The following is a 20285-nucleotide window of genomic DNA, read 5'->3' as shown; positions in this document are numbered from 1 at the left end:
TGGTTTAATAGCTTTTTTAAAAAATAAATCTGTATGTACTTACAATGTGTTCTGCAAAACCCACAGCAATTGCTATTCGCCTTCCTTGACGTTATAAGCAGTTTTACGACAAGGTACGAGAGGCAAGCAAAATCAATAAGGCCATACAAAGCAACCAATTCTGTTCAGGCCAGCATTCATTTCCTCAATCTGAATACACCTTTTACTTTCCCTCACCATGATACAGTACATTCCACATGCACCCACAAAAAAACTATTCATTTCCTGAGTTAGATGCTATAACACTTAAAAGACACTTAGAATCGTACATGAACAGGAAAGATTTGGAGAGTTATGGACCAGGAGCAGGCAGGTGGGACTAGTTTAGCTCGAAAATATGTTTGGCACGGGCTGGTTTGACTGAAGAATCTGTTTCCATGCTGTATGATTCTATGACTCTGTTTCTCAAGCAGTTCTCAGAAATATTATAAAAAGATTGAATCTAAAATGAGAAGAACAAAAGGTACTCATATACTCCTTTTTCCTCTCTCCAAGTTTAATAAGTGACACCCAGAAAAAAAGAGTCACAATTTTGGCTATTTGATCTGAGCTTACAAGCTAAGAGATTCTGGACAGCAGCAGGAAGAGGGGTCAACCTATGTGCAGTTGGATGATGGATGTTAGAACGGAATATAGGAACATGTCATTTGAGAGCAACAGAAAGCCATTCAGCCCTTTAACTCTGCTCCACCATCCAGTGGCTGATCTGCTTGTGGACTCAAGCCCCTCTGTCCCTTTTCCCCAAGCCCTCGTCTCCCACATCTATCAAAAAACCATCTAACTCAACCTAGAATAAAGTCAATGGTACAGCCGCCAATACTTTTTGGGGAAGAGAATTCCACAGACCCATATCCCTCTGATGGAAATCCTCCTTGTCTCCATCATAGAAAGAAGACCTCCTGTTCTTAAATTGTACCCCCTTTTTTGAGATTCCCTCACGAGAGGAAACATTTTCCCTGTACACAATGTATCAAGTCCCCTCAGGATTTTATATATTGCCATAGGATCAATTCTCATTCTTCTAAGTTCCAACTGGTACAGATCCAACCTTTCCTCACAGGAGAACCCTATCTTCCCAGGAACAGGTCACAGAGTGGTGTCACAGAATGGCTGCCAACAAACCACAACCGATGTATGAGGGTGGCATAAGACAGACAGAATTGGCACACCATGACAGCAGGTCTCCTGGCAGGAGCGGCTACAAGCAGCAGCTTAATAAGAAGGTGCACTCACTATCTACTGGCAAGTTTCTGAAAATTTGCTCCGAGTGAGTGAATGAGAGCAGGCTGCACAGTGTGGTGTTTACACCATTTTCCTTTCACTCACTATACAGATCAATCATTGGATATGAAACCTTTGAAGAGCAGGTGTGCATGCTGGAATGGATAGAGATAGAGGAAGCTGATGTGCTGAAAATTTTGTCAAACATTAACATTGACAAGTCGCCAGGCCAGGACCAGATTTGTCCTCGGTTGCTTTGGGAAGCGAGAAATGCAATTGCTTCGCCACTTGCGAAGATCTTTGCATCCTCGCTCTCCACTGGAGTCGTACCTGAGGACTGGAGAGAGGCAAATGTAATTCCTCTCTTCAAGAAAGGAAATAGGGAAATCCCCGGCAATTATAGACCAGTAAGTCTCACGTCTGTCGTCTGCAAGGTGTTAGAAAGGATTCTGAGGGATAAGATTTATGACCATCTGGAAGAGCATGGCTTGATCAAATACAGTCAACACGGCTTTGTGAGGGGTAGGTCATGCCTTACAAACCTTATCGAGTTTTTTGAGGATGTGACTAGAAAAGTTGATGAGGGTCGAGCTGTGGATGTGGTGTATATGGATTTCAGTAAGGCATTTGATAAGGTTCCCCATGGTAGGCTCATTCAGAAGGTCAGGAGGAATGGGATACAGGGGAACTTAGCTGCTTGGATACAGAATTGGCTGGCCAACAGAAGACAGCGAGTGGTAGTAGAAGGAAAATATTCTGCCTGGAAGTCAGTGGTGAGTGGGGTTCCACAGGGCTCTGTCCTTGGGCCTCTACTGTTTGTAATTTTTATTAATGACTTGGATGAGGGGATTGAAGGATGGGTCAGCAAGTTTGCAGACGACACAAAGGTCGGAGGTGTCGTTGACAGTGTAGAGGGCTGTTGTAGGCTGCAGCGGGACATTGACAGGATGCAGAGATGGGCTGAGAGGTGGCAGATGGAGTTCAACCTGGATAAATGCGAGGTGATGCATTTTGGAAGGTCGAATTTGAAAGCTGAGTACAGGATTAACGATAGGGTTCTTGGCAGTGTGGAGGAACAGAGGGATCTTGGTGTGCAGATACATAGATCCCTTAAAATGGCCACCCAAGTGGACAGGGTTGTTAAGAAAGCATATGGTGTTTTGGCTTTCATTAACAGGGGGATTGAGTTTAAGAGTCGTGAGATCTTGTTGCAGCTCTATAAAACTTTGGTTAGACCGCACTTGGAATACTGCGTCCAGTTCTGGGCGCCCTATTATAGGAAAGATGTGGACGCTTTGGAGAGGGTTCAGAGGAGGTTTACCAGGATGCTGCCTGGACTGGAGGGCTTATCTTATGAAGAGAGGTTGACTGAGCTCGGTCTCTTTTCATTGGAGAAAAGGAGGAGGAGAGGGGATCTAATTGAGGTATACAAGATAATGAGAGGCATAGATAGAGTTGATAGCCAGAGGCTATTTCCCAGGGCAGAAATGGCTCGCACGAGGGGTCATAGTTTTAAGCTGGTTGGTGGAAAGTATAGAGGGGATGTCAGAGGCAGGTTCTTTACACAGAGAGTTGTGAGAGCATGGAATGCGTTGCCAGCAGCAATTGTGGAAGCAAGGTCATTGGGGTCATTTAAGAGACTGCTGGACATGTATATGGTCACAGAAATTTGAGGGTGCATACATGAGGATCAATGGTCGGCACAACATTGTGGGCTGAAGGGCCTGTTCTGTGCTGTACTGTTCTATGTTCTATGTTCTATGTTCTATATTAGCTGCAGCTCAGTGGGTTTCACTCCAACCGTTAAGACAGAATGTCATTGTTCAAGTCAGGATCTATAGACCTGAGAAGAAAATCTAGGCTAACATACCCAGTGGTCCATTGTTGGAGGTGCTGACCTTTGGATGATACCACTCGAACCAACACTCTACCCATTGAAATTGTGGCTTCAGGTGTCTAGTTGTTAAATACTCGTATTCCCTCTCAGGTAATGTAATGCCTCTGTTGTCAAGCAGAGTTATCCTGGTGAGAGATAATGGGAACTGCAGATGCTGGAGATTCCAAGATAATAAAATGTGAGGCTGGATGAACACAGCAGGCCAAGCAGCATCTCAGGAGCACAAAAGCTGACGTTTCGGGCCTAGACCCTTCATCAGAGAGGGGGATGGGGGGAGGGAACTGGAATAAATAGGGAGAGAGGGGGAGGCGGACCGAAGATGGAGAGTAAAGAAGATAGGTGGAGAGGGTGTAGGTGGGGAGGTAGGGAGGGGATAGGTCAGTCCAGGGAAGACGGACAGGTCAAGGAGGTGGGATGAGGTTAGTAGGTAGCTGGGGGTGCGGCTTGGGTGGGAGGAAGGGATGGGTGAGAGGAAGAACCGGTTAGGGAGGCAGAGACAGGTTGGACTGGTTTTGGGATGCAGTGGGTGGGGGGGGAAAGAGCTGGGCTGGTTGTGTGGTGCAGTGGGGGGAGGGGATGAACTGGGCTGGTTTAGGGATGCAGTGGGGGAAGGGGAGATTTTGAAACTGGTGAAGTCCACATTGATACCAGATGGCTGCAGGGTTCCCAGGCGGAATATGAGTTGCTGTTCCTGCAACCTTCGGGTGGCATCATTGTGGCAGTGCAGGAGGCCCATGATGGACATGTCATCAAGAGAATGGGAGGGGGAGTGGAAATGGTTTGCGACTGGGAGGTGCAGTTGTTTGTTACGAACTGAGCGGAGGTGTTCTGCAAAGCGGTCCCCAAGCCTCCGCTTGGTTTCCCCAATGTAGGGGAAGCCGCACCGGGTACAGTGGATGCAGTATACCACATTGGCAGATGTGCAGGTGAACCTCTGCTTAATGTGGAATGTCATCTTGGGGCCTGGGATGGGGGTGAGGGAGGAGGTGTGGGGACAAGTGTAGCATTTCCTGCGGTTGCAGGGGAAGGTGCCGGGTATGGTGGGGTTGGAGGGCAGTGTGGAGCGAACAAGGGAGTCACGGAGAGAGTGGTCTCTCCGGAAAGCAGACAGGGGAGGGGATGGAAAAATGTCTTGGGTGGTGGGGTCGGATTGTAAATGGCGGAAGTGTCGGAGGATAATGCGTTGTATCCGGAGGTTGGTGGGGTGGTGTGTGAGAACGAGGGGGATCCTCTTTGGGCGGTTGTGGCGGGGGCGGGGTGTGAGGGATGTGTCGCGGGAGATGCGGGAGACGCGGTCAAGGGCGTTCTCAATCACCGTGGGGGGAAAGTTGCGGTCCTTAAAGAACTTGGACATCTGGGATGTGCGGGAGTGGAATGTCTTATCGTGGGAGCAGATGCGGCGGAGGCGGAGGAATTGGGAATAGGGGATGGAATTTTTGCAGGAGGGTGGGTGGGAGGAGGTGTATTCTAGGTAGCTGTGGGAGTCGGTGGGCTTGAAATGGACATCAGTTACAAGCTGGTCGCCTGAGATGGAGACCGAGAGGTCTCCTGGTGTTTTGGTCAATACTAAGCTCTGAACTGATATTACTGAAGGGGTTTTCTGGTCATTGTGATGTTGCCGTTTGTGAGATCTCACTGTGCACAAATGGACTGCCGTGTTTCCACATTACGACAGTGACTCCAATTCTCAACTATTCTCTTGGCCAGAAGTTGTTTGGGATATCCTAAAGCTGTGAAATGCACAATGTTAAGAAAGAAAGCCTTCTCTTTCTTCCCTTTCATGGCCTCAGGACATTCCAAAGCACTTTACAGCCAATGAAGTATTTTGGCAGTCATCAGTTGGTAATACAGAACTTGAAAAAAATACATTTTGTTTATCCTTTTCATCTTGCACTTATTGGGGCAATTTGCAAGAAGTGAAGGGAAAAGCTGTACACAAAGAGAGTGCTGATTCATCTGGAAGTGGAACCACATCAATATTTAGGAACAGGTACAGCAAATGGTTGAAGTAAAGATGAATAAAGCAATTACAGTGGACTCTGAGGTGTTTCCACAGGGAAAACACCAGGACTCACTTCTTATTTACTGTAATAGTTGATCCTTTTACATTGTATTTGATGTGAATTGTCCTGTTAAGTGCAAGTTGAAAAACTGGAGCAAAATATGCCTTTTCTCAGCAGTATTCATATTTTGGAAGTGTAGTCACGATTGCAATGTCAGGAAATGCAGCAGTCAATTTAGGCACAGCAAGCTGCTACAGTTAACAAAGCAACAGCAAGAAAAAATCATTCCCTCCACCAGTGATGGGAAGTAGCAGCTGTGCACATCATCTACAAAATCCCCTGCATAAATTCACCAAGGCTCTTTAGAAACCAACACTTTCATAAATACTACCATCTAGAAGGATAAGGGCAGCAAATTTATGGGAATACCACCACCTGCAAGTTGCCCTCCAAGCCATGGTTCAAGAAGGCAGCTCACCAACACCTTGTCAAGGGCAGCTATGAGTGGGCAATAAATACTGGCCAGCCAGCAGCAGCTCCATTCTAAGAATGAATACAAAAAAACCCCAGGTAATTTATTCAGTGCCAGTTCTTCCTTTCTTTAATGACTATTTAAAGTCTCTATTGATGGTATAACTAAAGCAGCACAAGCGCTTGTTTCCAACTGCTGCATCAAACACATAGAGTTCAAAATGTGCAACCAGAATTAATGACTGAACAGGCAGCCAAGTCAATATTTAGGAATAGGTTAAGCAAGTGGTCAAAGTAAGGATGAATAAAGCATTCACTGGAACAGAGTGGGCACATGGGATTAAGACTCATGTCCATGTAGAGGGTAAAATCTTTATACAAAAACGTTGGTTAGAGTGAGTGGCAACTGTTTGCCTTTATTCACGTCTTTAATGGATTCTAAGGCATGTCTCAGAAACTGATACTGCAATAACAAGTAGATAGTAGCAAGGGGAAGAGGTAGGTTTTCATCAGACTGATGCTCTATGTCATTCGCGAAACTTCTGGAAGAGCTTTACATTCTACTTCAATATTCAAAGGGGAGACCAAAACCTCTCCAAAGTAACGCCACTGATTATATCAAATGATTATATCAAATATCACAAGGTACACACACACACACACACACACAGTATCCATATTGTAATTTCCACGTCATTTTCATTGTGATTGTGTTGAAGGTCAAAAGGCATGGAATTGTCACAGCAAACCTCAAACTGCTGAAGTCTGGCAGAAATCCAAGAATCAGCCCAACTGAAATAAAATGCACCTTTCAATCTGTAAAGACATGTTACAGCACAGGAGTTGACATAGGTGCAGTTGGAATTTTGAGTTTTATCATTAAGAGAATAAAAATGTCTCATGATTTTAATTTGTCATACCAACTTGCAGAGAAATCATGTACTACACATCTGGCACGATAGTAAAATAACAGTGGGACACATAGATGCTCTACAATAGCGATAACAAGGTGTACAGCTGGATGTACACAGCAGGCCAAGCAACATCAGAGGAGCAGGAAGGCTGATGTTTCAAGCCAAGACCCTTCTTCAGAAATCTTTGACATGATTTTGGAGTATCGTGGAAATTTGTAGCAATGGAAGGAGAGCATTTGGCCCAGCGCATCTTTGCCAGCCAAATTAAAACTATCAAGTTGAATCCTCTTTTCCAGCTCTTGGCCCTCTACATTAACGTTAGTTCAAATACAGATCCAAGTTATTTTTAAACTCTAGCAGCTTTTATGTCTTCAGTTGCAAAACTTTATGGACCCTCTCGACACTCTAAATATTTTGTCTCATCCTCTCCTAAAAACACTGCTTCGTGTTTTTGGCTGCCAACTAAGTGACCACAGTCTCAGCCAAGAAACCAATCAGTCAGTACCTTGTATTATCATGGGAGGTGGAGACAGAACACTGGGCTTAGCCAGGATCTGTACTTCTATTAGCATTGCACACACCACACAGAGTTCCCAATTTAATAAAGAAAAGTTCTAATTATGTGGATTATGCTGGCAAAGTCACCATTTTATTGCCCATTTTTATGAACTATTTGCTATACTACTTCAGAAGGCAAGTAAGGGTCAACTGCCTCAGGGCTGAATGACACAAGACTCTGGGTTCCCCACCTCTTTGACTACAAGCACAGAGGTGGGGAAGTCTGCCAAGCTCTGCAACCATCTGATGGGTTGATTGCTCCGCTTATACATGAAGATGTCCTGCCTCAGAGAGATTCAGGCCAGTAAGAGATTGGCAGCATTCCAGCACTGTACCAGCAGCACCACCAGAAGACGTGATCATTACTGGTATTGCACTTGGGACTTAGACGATTGTTCCAGATTCAGCTCACCAAGTGAGAAGAATTGGTAGGCCCTAGTGAGGATATGTTGGGGAGTTGGGGTGTTGTCAGAATTTTGAAGACTGGTGATAAGCAAGGCATTACATATGATCCTCTAATGGGAGCATGGGCTAATTTAGAAGAGACAGTCACCATCTGCCACCCCACCCTCAAACCCAGCCCCAACACAGCTACCTGCTGGGTATTTGGCGTTAGGCCTCTCCAGCCATTTAAATCCCAATGATACCGCACCCTCCCACCTCGACTTATTGTCTAATAACAACAGCATGTATGCATCTTGCATTGCTAAAAGTAAAATGTCTCACAATATTTCATAGGAGGAATGATCTAATCAAACGTGACACTGGCGATATCAACACAAGTCACCGCTCTGGTATTTTATAACCAATAATGTAAAGGAGAACATGGTCGGGGGGGGTGGTGGTAAAGGAGTGGTGAGGTTTATGGAAGAAATTCCAGAGCTTAAGGCATTGTCAGCTGAAGGCATGGTCACCAATTATGGAGCACCAATAGACACAAAGACAGACTTTGTGAAGCATGGAGATTTGCATTATCTGTCCCAAGGAAAATAGCATCATCATCACAGATATGATCATTATTGGTAAACATTGATACAGTGTTGCATTCAGTCAGTGAACTTAGAGAACCAATAGAGAGAAATCCAACAAATGCACAGGCCACACATTCAAAATCTAAACTCAACAGGGATCATGAGGTCAAAGGGAAAGTCAACCCACAAAGGTTCTCAACACCAGAGAATAAGCCAGAAAATTACAAATCAAAGTACTGTGTGTGACATGATAAATCAGTAAGAAACTATTTTTAAAGGGACATGGTGTCTTCTCCTGAAAGACTTCCACTGCATCCAACAATTGGAGTCTTGTAGAACACAACTACAGCAGCTCTTCATAACTGGATAGCAGAGCAGCGCATCTCCAGACTATGACAGAATCTCATCCTGGCAAATAATGCTTTTAGTTTATTCCATCATCCTTAATCACAATATGTTTTACTCATGTAGGAGCAAGTCACATCAAAATAAATTAACATTTTCCCACGATTTACTCACAGTGTACCCTTCAAATCCCATTATTCTTTTATTTTTAACAAAATATCTGGAGTGAAGCTTTAGGCAAATATAGAACTGAATAAGATTCCCCCTCCCACATTGTGGCGTACATTATCAAGTTTCCAGTTAAGCGATACATAAATGTTTCAGAACTCCTCACTGTGCCTTGTTCGGAAAGGGTTGCCTTTTCCTCCTCCTTGCAGCCAGGATAGCTGGGAGAGACATCACTCCTGCGTCTCAGACAATCTTTCCGAAAATACTGTTATTACTACATCATAGATCAGCCAGCTCGAGGTCTCCCCCGTTTAATCCTGGTTAATTTTAGAATTGAAATCTATCAATTAAAGCGTCTCCCAGCAAAACTGCTTCTAATTACCAGATCTGCAGCATCTATTGCTTTGTCATCAACAGGCACTTGTCAGCCCATCAATCAAGGGGTTAAATTTAAAATAGCCCCGGTTGTTTGGGGCGTGCGAGCCAGTGAGCATCCGGCAGTAAGGGAACAGCGTCAGAGGGCTGCAAGCTAACGGGGTCCGAATCATGTTGCCAAACCACTGCCCGGGTGTGGAGTCACTGCATTTGTCACATCCAAGTCCCCCCTCACGTCTCTAGGCTCTCTTTGCAACACAGCAACAACAACCTGCACAGAGTGGGTCAAACAAGATCTCCAGTTTGCACTTCCTCAGAAGCGACACTGAGCTATTACCTTCTTGACAGCTTTCCACTAGAATTAGCTGTTTAACCATCTTAGTCACTGGCCTGATATTCTCTGGTCGGGCACTTTTTTTGCCGAAACAGAACAGTGCAAACCTCCAGAACCACCTTTCCCCTTATACTAACTGATTCTGTGCGTTGTATCTCAACCGTGGATTCGCTACAAACCATCTGCAATCTCTTGCCCGGTTGATAGGGAATCTAGGATTCCCAGTATTGACCTTATCTATCCTCAACGTCCAATCTGCGCTGTTAGGAGCAGAAAGCGCCGGCTTGTGAAGCTAAGGGATGCAGGGGAGCTGTCTGAGGGAGAGAGAACGCACTATTCAGGCTAATGCTACATTCCCACCGATTGCACTGTATCAAGAGTCACGAACAGCATCGGTCAAGATAGGAGGGCCCATATTGAACAACAGACCAAACTCCCTCCCCTCCTACTCCACAATAACAGGACATTTGCAAAACACACACACACAAAAAAACGCAGGCACATTCACATCAGCCAATGGAACAGTGTGTAAAGGGTACTCACTCGCTTTGCCTTGTTTCGGCCTTTGCAACAGCTTCTGCATTGCAGCTACATCTTCGGTTTTGACAGCTTGCAGTAATTCCTGATCTTTCCCCATGGCTTGTTGATGTGTGTGTGTGTGTGTGTGTGTGTGTTTATGTGCGTGTTTTTATATCCGATGCATCTTAGGTTTTAGGAGCTGAAGCGAGAGAGAGAGACACACACACACAGAGGGAGGAAGACTATGCCTGGCAGAGTGTGTGCATAGAGGCAGGGACAGGAGGAGAGCTACCGATGGGTGAAAGGCATAGACAGCCTCGTCTCTTGTATCACAAACCAAAACAGCTCTCTCTCCTAAAATAATAAAATGTGAGGCTGGATGAGCACAGCAGGCCGAGCAGCATCTCAGGAGCACAAAAGCTGACGTTTCGGGCCTAGACCCTTCATCAGAGAGGGGGACGGGGAGAGGGAACTGGAATAAATAGGGAGAGAGGGGGACGGGGAGAGGGAACTGGAATAAATAGGGAGAGAGGGGGAGGCGGACCGAAGGTGGAGAGGAGAGAAAAGGTCAGTCCAGGGAAGACGGACAGGTCAAGGAGGTGGGATGAGGTTAGTAGGTAGATGGGGGTGCGGCTTGGGGTGGGAGGAAGGGATGGCTGAGAGGAAGAACAGGTCAGGGAGGCAGAGACAGGTTGGACTGGTTTTGGGATGCAGTGGGTGGAGGGGAAGAGCTGGGCTGGTTGTGTGGTGCAGTGGGGGGAGGGGACGAACTGGGCTGGTTTAGGGATGCGGTGGGGGAAGGGGAGATTTAGCATCCCTAAACCAGCCCAGTTCGTCCCCTCCCCCCACTGCACCTCACAACCAGCCCAGCTCTTCCCCCCCACCCACTGCATCCCAAAACCAGTCCAACCTGTCTCTGCCTCCCTAACCGGTTCTTCCTCTCACCCATCCCTTCCTCCCCCCGACAAGCCGCACCTCCATCGACCTACTAACCTCATCCCACCTCCTTGACCTGTCCGTCTTCCCTGGACTGACCTATCCCCTCCCTACCTCCCCACCTATACTCTCCTCCCCACCTATCTTCTTTACTCTCCATCTTCGGTCCGCCTCCCCCTCTCTCCCTGTTTATTCCAGTTCCCTCTCCCCATCCCCCTCTCTGATGAAGGGTCTAGGCCCGAAACGTCAGCTTGTGTGCTCCTGAGATGCTGCTTGGCCTGCTGTGTTCATCCAGCCTCACATTTTATTATCTTGGAATTCTCCAGCATCTGCAGTTCCCATTATCTCAGCTCTCTCTCCCCTTCCCCACCCCGGATTATTGCAAATAAAAAGGACAACACAAAATTCTCCTTGCTGTCCTCCCCCGAGAGCCTGGTGGCTGCACTAAGTACACAGCGGCGATGCCATGGTTCTTCAGTCCGTCCTCACCCCCATCGCGTTTCGCAGCCGCTGCCTCACGCTCTCTCTCTCTCTCTCCACAAGTGCTGAGATCTGCTTTCAATGCTCCTACCCTGCCGCATGGCGGAGGAAGATTGTCCAGGAGCCAAATCATCACATCCCTCTCATACCAAATAGGACAGATCCTGGGCCAAGGCAGGTTTATTTCTGGAAGCGCTCTTAAAGGAAACCCCTACCAAAGAGTGCGTGTTGGGGGTGGGGTGGGGTGGGAAAGGGGTGGAACTGATCCTTTTAAAATCTCTGGTTTGTAACCATTTTCTGAAAATAACACCGCTTTGCTTTCTAACATCCCGCTAATCCTTCCCACCTTTGCAATATCTGTATTTATTGGTCGATAGACAAGAATTGAACAGGTGAAACTGCACATTTAAACATTATGCTCGTCACAATATTAACTGATGGAAATGGATGCTGTAACTTCAACTTGGCCGGGACTGTTCCAAACTCTCTATCATCCTGGATTAAGAACTGCAAGGTGATGCAGCGTTGGTACCTGGTCCCTTTTCACTGGGGGTTGCCAACCTGCTGTCTCAGGAGTCAGCATAACATTTGGCGATTGCAATTTTACGCTGCAAATAGCGCCAATTTGAAAATAATACCGGCGTCTCCGGGAGTGAATTAAACTTGGACAAGAAGCAAATGCGGCTTCCATCAATCATTCCACCCGCCACCACAGCCCTCTCCCACTTCTTACGCCCCTTCAATTATACTTAACACACAAATACAGCTCAATTCCGATTAGCACGTCTCGTTATTTTTTCACTCCCTTCCCCGCCATGTTAACCAGTTATCATTGAGCACCCTGGCTGGTTCCTTATCTGGTCAATCCATAATTGTACATCCCATCTCTGGTCTGGGATCAAGCTAGTTATTTGGGAATTATCTCCACACCTGTCTGAAAGGCAGCGTCTTGTTCTCCCTGGGTTATTTTTAATCTGGAAGCAATGCTAATGATGCTGTCTGACTTGGGGTCATGCTTGTCATCAAGATTTGTGTGTGCACTCTGCGCAGGGTGGCAATTAACTCGGAAATGTTTTCACCTAGCGGCTGAATGGCTCTAAGTGTCTGCACCCCTCTCATGTGCGTAAATTATCACCGACATGTAAATCTCTGATGGTTCTAATTTGGGATACCACATTATCAATGAGTTATTTTCCGTGTCTTAAGATCCAATAACGTCAGTATCCACTTGCCCACATCATTTGGATGCTTGAGATAGTCGCAGGTAACAGAGAAGGTTGAAAAGGACAAAGATGCTGTTGTGCTGTGCATGGGCTATCCAAAAGCATTTTGTACAATTTTTGAAGAAAATCTTAGAATGAAAGGGACAGCAGCAAAATGGATCCAAAATTGTCTGAGGGATAAGAAAGAGAGTGTAATATAACAAAGTGTGTAGCTGGATGAACACAGCAGGCCAAGCAGCATCTCAGGAGCACCAAAGCTGACGTCAGCTGCTGTGCTCCTGAGATGCTGCTCAGCCTGCTGTGCTCATCCAGCTACACACTTTGTTATCCTGGATTCTCCAGCATCTGCAGTTCCCATTATCTCTGATCACAAGAAAGAGAGTGTGATGGGTGTTTTTCTGATTGAGAGGATGTTTGTTGTGGAGTTCCCCTGAAGCTGGTATTGAGACCCTTGCTTTCCTGATACGGACATAAATGATCTAGGCTTGGGTGTGCAGGGGACAACATTGTACTGTGCAGATGACACAAAACTCCAATGTACTGCGACCTGTTATGAGACATAGAGTCATAGAAATGTACAGCACAGTCGTTGGTCCATTTCATGGGCGCCATTAGACTTTCATTCCTGGGTGTTGTTTTTAAATTGAAATTGGATTCAAACATGCGTCATGGTGAAAGTTGATTCTGATTACCTGAATCTCCGGATTACTAGTCCAGTGATGTTGTCACAACGCCTCCATTTATGAGAATGATTCTCAGGGATGAGAAACTCAGTTATGAGGATTTTTTCAAGGTACTGGGACTGCTTTCCTTGGAAACTTGATAGAAACTTTCCAAAACCATGAGTGCTCAGGAGAAAGCAGATAGGAATAAAATGCTTCAGAGATAGTAGGAACTGCAGATGCTGGGGAATCTGAGATAACAAGGTGCTGAGCTGGATGAACGCAGCAGGCCCAGCTGCATCAGAGGAGCAGGAAGGCTGACATTTCAGGCCTAGACCCTTCTTCATTTTTCTGACGAAAGTTCAGAAAGCTCTTCATCCAGTTGTACACCTTGTTATCTAGGAATAAAATGTTCCCACTCCTAAAATGAATCTAGAACCAGAGGGCACAGTTTCAAAGATGCTAACAAAAGAAGCAAATGGGCAGTGAGAAAAAATACTTTATTCAGCCAGTGAGTGATCTGGGCCTGGAATCCACTGCCCCGAAATGTGGTGGTGGCAGATTCGGCGAAGGCACGCAAGAGGGATGGTTACTTAAACAGAAAAAAAAATACATGCAGGGTTTTTGGAAAAAGGTAGAAGATTGGCCTTAAATTAGAGTGCTCAGAGAGCTTGGCAAGTATGATGGGCTGAATGTCTTCCTTCTGCGTTGTAGCAATTCTGCGTTTCTGCCAGGTTCACTCTTCTGTTGTGGGCAGTGATGGATGGCATTTTTGCAGGCAATCACGTAGGTGCTGGATTTTGTACATGACGGGTAGAATTTAACACCCCTCTCTTTATGCGGGGTTTGAGCTGGAGAGTGTAAGTACGGACCTGACTGTCTTTCAAGTTTTACCCTGATGCAGTCTCGATTGGGAAGGCTGGTAAATGGTCTTTACTCCCCTGAGTGGGCAATTAATAACTGAGGCTGAACAAATATCACACAGAAAGTTTGAGAAGTAAAACTCTTAATTATAGAATCCCTACAGTGTACAATCAGACCCTTTGACCCAACATTGACCTTTGCAGCATTCCACCCACACCCATTCCACTATAACCCACCTAACCCACACATACCTGGACACTCTTAGCAACTTAGCATGGCCAAGCCATCTAACCTGCACATCTTTGGACTGTGGGAGGAAACTGGAGCACCCAGAGGAAACCCATGCAGACATATACAGAATGTGCAAACTCCACACAGACAGTCACCTGAGGTTGGAATTGAACCTGGGTCCCTGGAGCTGTGAGGCAGCAGTGCTAACCATTGATCCGCCATGCCATATTAGTAGCGATGGCAAACAGATAGCACCTGACTACCTTTTCTTACAACCTCCTGATTCCCTGGCCAGAAAACCTCTCCCACGACCCCAATTTGTTCATGACTCACTAATAGCATTGGATTAATTGCAGTACCAGCATCAGCCACCCTTCCTGGTGGCACCACCTGCAATGGCGAGACACTAGTCTCTGTTTGGCCAGCATCTCTCAGTGAGTGGGGTTTTAGCCACAGACTGCCCCCGAATGGTAAGTGCTCGGTTGGCACTTCATTCACTGGAACTTTCCTGACACGGTAACCTGGGGTTTCTGTCAGTTCTCCAAGTGCTAGGTATAATCCCTGTCATCTGATTCACATTCTGATGGAAGTATGCGTAATGCTGCTTGGATGCTAATGGTATATGTTTTGACCTCAGTATTCCAGTTACAATCCTCTCTTCATCCAGTGCAGTGAGGATAGAGATATCACCAACGACTTACAGGTTAGATGCAAGTGGATTTCCGCTGACTCTTGTAAAAGTGTTTAGTGGTTTTCAGAGCTGTTTAAGCCAGCTGAAATCTCTCAGGAATGGGGAAGCATTCCCTGACTGTGAGGATACTGCACAAGTCAACAACAGGGCTACAGTCGTGGCTATCCCCTCAGACAAGCATGACTGAGAGAATGGACAGAAATCACACAGAGCAGGACAGGTGACTGGAATAAGGTGAATGATGAAGGAGACAACGATTCTCAGTGGGATACCTGAATCTCCAGAGTCTGAATGGAGCCATTTTTCCCGTCGTGAAGAACTGTGCGTGAGCTTTCACCTTAGTACAGACATCCTCACTGGAATTGATCACTTCTGAAACTGTAACTACAACCTCCAAGCAGGGTCACAAGGTCATGGCCAGAGGATGGGAAGATTCCAGGCTGGCCCAAAGATTACTTGCAAAATTTTCCAGCTTGTCATTTTTCCTGTTCCCATAAGGACCTGTAATGGGAATCAAAATTACATGAAAATCAAGTACATTTCAGTTTTCCTTGTCAGAGAGCAGCAGGATACTGAACAGAAGACTTTGTAATAATTCTTCAATATTCTGCCCTGCCATCCTCATTTGAACAACTTGAAGTAATGAGGAGGTGACAAGAGCCTTTGTTTGATGACGTGGTCCATATGGGAGTGTGTATTACACACTCAGAGGGGCTGCATAAAGTACCACAGGAAATGTAATGGTGCAGACCACTGGAGTAGTTCAATGTTGCTTCTGCTGCCTGGAGCACTCTGGGGCAGTCCTGCAGTACAGAGAAGGGCCGGTGTCGTCATGATTCTTGATAGTCTCCAACCTTGGCATCATGAGGGTACGCTGTCGCTGCCAGTGATCGGGCACCAGCTGAGAAAGAGGAGGAGTTGGAAGCAGTGACGAGGTAACCATTGCAGCTTTTTTGTTGCCAGACTTTCTGTGATCCACTCGACCAACTGTAATACAGGTAAATGTAAGCTCAAATTCCACTAACAAGGCTGAACCTTCCCTCTCCTTGGCTGTTGACTACCACTGCACCACTTGTCTACAAACAACAGTAAATGCCATCACAATATCGATATTTCAAAACAATAATGTTGAACAATCTATGCCATAATGCATGCAAATATCAACTGCCCTCATTTATTTCCTTCATACCAGTATTACAGGTGCCTTTTTCTTGCTTAATGCTCCCACAGAGTGCGATCCCTGTGACTGTGGCACTGCAGGTGAAAGCTGATGATTTTTATTGTGTTTATCCTGAGTAACTCTAGCTCCAGAAGGGCCCACCCACGACTGTACCACAACAGCTTCTGCTTTTTCTGGAGCAGAGATACCAATCATGACTCAATCTGTAACTGTTCCCATCAGGTTGGCCACAACTCAGTGCTGGAGTGGATGGGTTCCAAACACTGCGCCAGATTGAAGCCAGAGTCTTTCCTGCTCCGTGACATTAATGGCAGGCTTTCTAACCTGCCAATGCACCAATCCTTCTTCTGTCGGCCACCCCATCCCCATTGCAGTTCTCATCTGAATCCCCTGTAGCTGAAATGGAGTGTGACTTCATCCTCTGGTGAACTGGCACCAATTCCTTGAGACCTCACTGCAGGTCACTCATGCTCAGTGTACGAAATGAGGAATAACTGGTTGAGGAAAGAAATTCCAGTGTTAGTACCTTGGCAGCTCACAGCAATGCCACCTGTGAGCTAACTACAACTGGAAATGTTCAGGAATGAGTTAGTGTAAGACTGTAGATAGCTCTGAAAACTAGGAGACTGGAGGGGATTACAGAGATTAGGGGAGGGATTCAAGACCGTGGAGGGATTTGAAACCGAAACTAGAGTTTATTAATTAATATTAAAATTGAGGATTTGCTGAACTTGGAATTGATGCAGGTCAAGGGGCACAGGATGTGCTATGAACGGTTAACATAAACAGCAGAAGACCCTGATTTTATCGAGAATAGAAAGCGGGAGGTGCGCAGGGTGCATTGGAATAATTAAGTGCAAAGGGACCAATTGCAAGAAAGTCTGTTTCAGCAACAAATAAACTGGGATTGGAACAAAGTAAGATGTTACAACAGCATTCGTTTGATCGTTCTTTGTGAAAGGGGTGGGGAGCGGTTGTGAGGAAAGAAGGGGTGAGGGCAGGACATTTCCATAATTCTTCTTTCTTTCAATTAGAGTTTCTTTATTTAGTTTTACTGTCTTCTGTCCCTGTAGAGTGCACTGGGTTAATGGCAGGAAATGTACAAGGAGAAGTCCCCTCAGTGACAGCCAACTGTGTGAGAGCTATTAAAAGAGGAATTACTAAATAATGGTTACTAAATCTGGAGAACTATGATTTTGTTTACTAATGAGATTTATCAGCTCTGGTTTCTTTCAGTTGACAGCAAGAGGTTTGTTGATGAATCTCTAACATTCACAGCTTTGACTTTCAACCAACTTTCCACAAGGGGTGGGGGGGGGGGTGGGGTTCGTGAATGGAAGGAGCTGCCAACAGATGTGGTCGAGGCAGATAAAATTGCTGTATTTAAAAGACATTTGGACAGGTACACAATTAGGAAAGGTTTAGACGGATACCAAACACAGGCAAATGGGACCGGTTAAGTTTGGGACACCTGATCAGTACAGATGATTGGGACTGAAGGTCCTCATTCTGTGCTGTATGACTCTATGAATCTATGATTGAAGAGCTAACTAGGTGTGTGCATGAGGGCAATGCATTTGATACAGTCTACTTGGGCATCAGCAAAGCTTTTGACAAGATCCCCCATTTGAAGACTGTTAGAACAGGAAACAGTCCATGGGATCCGAGGACACGTGCACAGGAAATCATAACTCGTAATTTGATTGAGTTTTTTAAAGTAGTAATCAAGAGCATTGACTAAGGCAGAAAGATGGACGCATACGGGCTTCAGTAAGGCGTTCAAGAAGGTTCCTCACGGTACTCCAAGAGGGAAGTTAAATCACACGGAGCACAGGGAGAGCTAGCCATAGAACATAGAACATTACAGCACAGTACAGGCCCTTCGGCCCTCGATCTTGTGCCGACCTGTCATGCCGATCTCAAGCCCATCTAACCTGCACTATTCCATGTACGCCCATATGCTTATCCAATGGCGACTTAAATATACCTAAAGTTGGCAAATCTACGACCGTTGCAGGCAAAGCGTTCCATTCCCTTACTACTCTCTGAGTAAACAAACTACCTCTGACATCTGTCCTATATCTTTCACCCCTCAATTTAAAGCTATACCCCCTCGTGTTCGCCGTCACCATCCGAGGAAAAAGGCTCTCCCTATCCACCCTATCTAACCCTCTGATTATTTTATATGTCTCAATTAAGTCACCTCTCAACCTTCTTCTCTCGAATGAAAACAGCCTCAAGTCCCTCAGCCATTCATTCTAAGACCTTCCCTCTATACCAGGCAACATCCTAGTAAATCTCCTCTGCACCCTTTCCAAAGCTTCCACATCCTTCTTATAATGCGGTGACCAGAACTGCACACAATACTCCAAGTGCGGCCGCACCAGAGTTTTGCACAGCTTCACCATAACCTCTTGGTTCCGGAACTCGATCCCTCTATTAATCAAAGCTAAAACACTGTATGCCTTCTTAACAGCCCTGTCAACCTGGGTGGCAACTTTCAAGGATCTGTGTTCATGGACACCAAGATCTCTCTGCTCATCTATACTACTAAGCATCTTACCATTAGCCCTGTACTTTGCCTTCTGGTTACTCCTACCAAAGTGCATCACCTCACACTTGTCTGCATTAAACTCCATTTGTCACCTCTCAGACCAGCTCTGCAGCTTATCGATGTCCCTCTGCAACCAATCCTTTGTCACTATCCACAACTCCACCTATCTTAGTGTCGTCAGCAAATTTACTAACCCATCCTTCTACGCCCTCATCCAGGTCATTTATAAAAATGACAAACAGCAGTGGACCCAACACCCACCCCTGCGGTACACCACCAGTAACTGGTCTCCAGGATGAAAGTTTCCATTCAACTACCACGCTCTGTCTTCTTTCAGCAAGCTAATTTCCGATCCAAACTGCCATATCTCCCACAATTCCATTCCTCTGCATTTTGTACAATAGTCTGTTATGCGGAACCTTATTGAACGCCTTGCTGAAATCCATATACTCCACATCAACCGGTTTACTCTCATCCACCTGTTTGGTCACCTTCTCAAAGAACTCAATAAGGTTTGTGAAGCACGACCTTCCCTTCACAAAACCGTGCTGACTATCCCGAATCAATTTATTCTTTTCTAGATGATTGTAAATCCTATCCCATATAACCTTTTTCAACACTTTACCGACAACTGAGGTAAGGCTCACTGGCCGATAATTACCAGGGTTGTCTCTACTCCCCTTCTTGAACAGGGGAACCACAATTGCTATCCTCCAGTCATCTGGCACTATTCCTGTAGACAATGATGAGTTAAAGATCAATGCCAAAGGCTCGGCAATCTCCTCCCTGGATTCTCAGAGGATCCGAGGATAAATCCCATCCGGCCCAGGGGACATAGCTATCTTCACCCTCTGTAGGATTTCAAAAACCTCTTCCTTGTGAGCCTCAATCCCACTTAGTCCAGTAGCCTGTATGTCTGTATTCTCCTCGACAACATTGTGGTTTTCTAGAGTGAATACTGTTGAAAAATATTCATTTAGCGCTTCCCCTATCTCAACTGACTCCACACACAACTTACCACTACTATCCTTGATTGGGCCTCATCTTACTTTTGTCATTCTCTTATTCCTTAAATACCGAGAGAAAGCCTGAGGGTTTACCCTGATCCTATCCGCCAACAACTTCTCATGTCTCCTCCTGGATCTTCTGAGCTCTCTCTTTCGGTCTTTCCTGGCTACCTTGTAACCCTCAAGCACCCTAACTGAGCCTTCACATCTGAAAGTAACAGAAGCATTCTTCTTCCTCTTGACCAGAGATTCCACTTCCTTCGTAAACCACGGCTCCCGCACCCTACAGCTTCCTCCCTGCCTGACAGGTACATACTTAACTAGGACACACAGGAGCTTTTCCTTGAATAAGCTCCACATTTCTATTGTGCCCATCCACTGCAGTTTCCTTCCCCATCCTATGCTCCCTAAATCTTGCATAATCTCTTCGTAATTGCCTTTCCGCCAGCTATAACTCTTGCACAGTGGTGTACACCTATCCCTTTCCATCACTGAAGTAAACATAACAGAATTGTGATCGCTATCACCAAGGTGATCAACGACTTTGAAATCTAACACCTGGCCAGGATCATCACCCAGTACTGATGTGGTCACTGCACCCCAATTCCATCAGTCACTGCATCCCATTTCACTCAGTCACTG

At 45.8% G+C, this 20285-nt stretch overlaps 1 long non-coding RNA gene across 1 annotated transcript in view; it reads right to left on the bottom strand.

Moving 5' to 3' along the window:
- The window catches only part of LOC132207769 (uncharacterized), a 210710-nt gene extending 200209 nt beyond the window's left edge, over positions 1–10501 (bottom strand). Inside the window, exon 1 of the long non-coding RNA XR_009443797.1 lies at positions 9840–10501. This is a non-coding gene — a long non-coding RNA (uncharacterized LOC132207769). The remainder of the gene's footprint in view (positions 1–9839) is intronic.
- Between the last annotated feature and the right edge of the window lie 9784 nt (positions 10502–20285).

This window comes from Stegostoma tigrinum, unplaced genomic scaffold (genome assembly GCF_030684315.1).
Source record: "Stegostoma tigrinum isolate sSteTig4 unplaced genomic scaffold, sSteTig4.hap1 scaffold_152, whole genome shotgun sequence".
NCBI classification, from domain to species: domain Eukaryota; kingdom Metazoa; phylum Chordata; class Chondrichthyes; order Orectolobiformes; family Stegostomatidae; genus Stegostoma; species Stegostoma tigrinum.
This window is presented reverse-complemented; position numbering and strand designations above follow the sequence as displayed.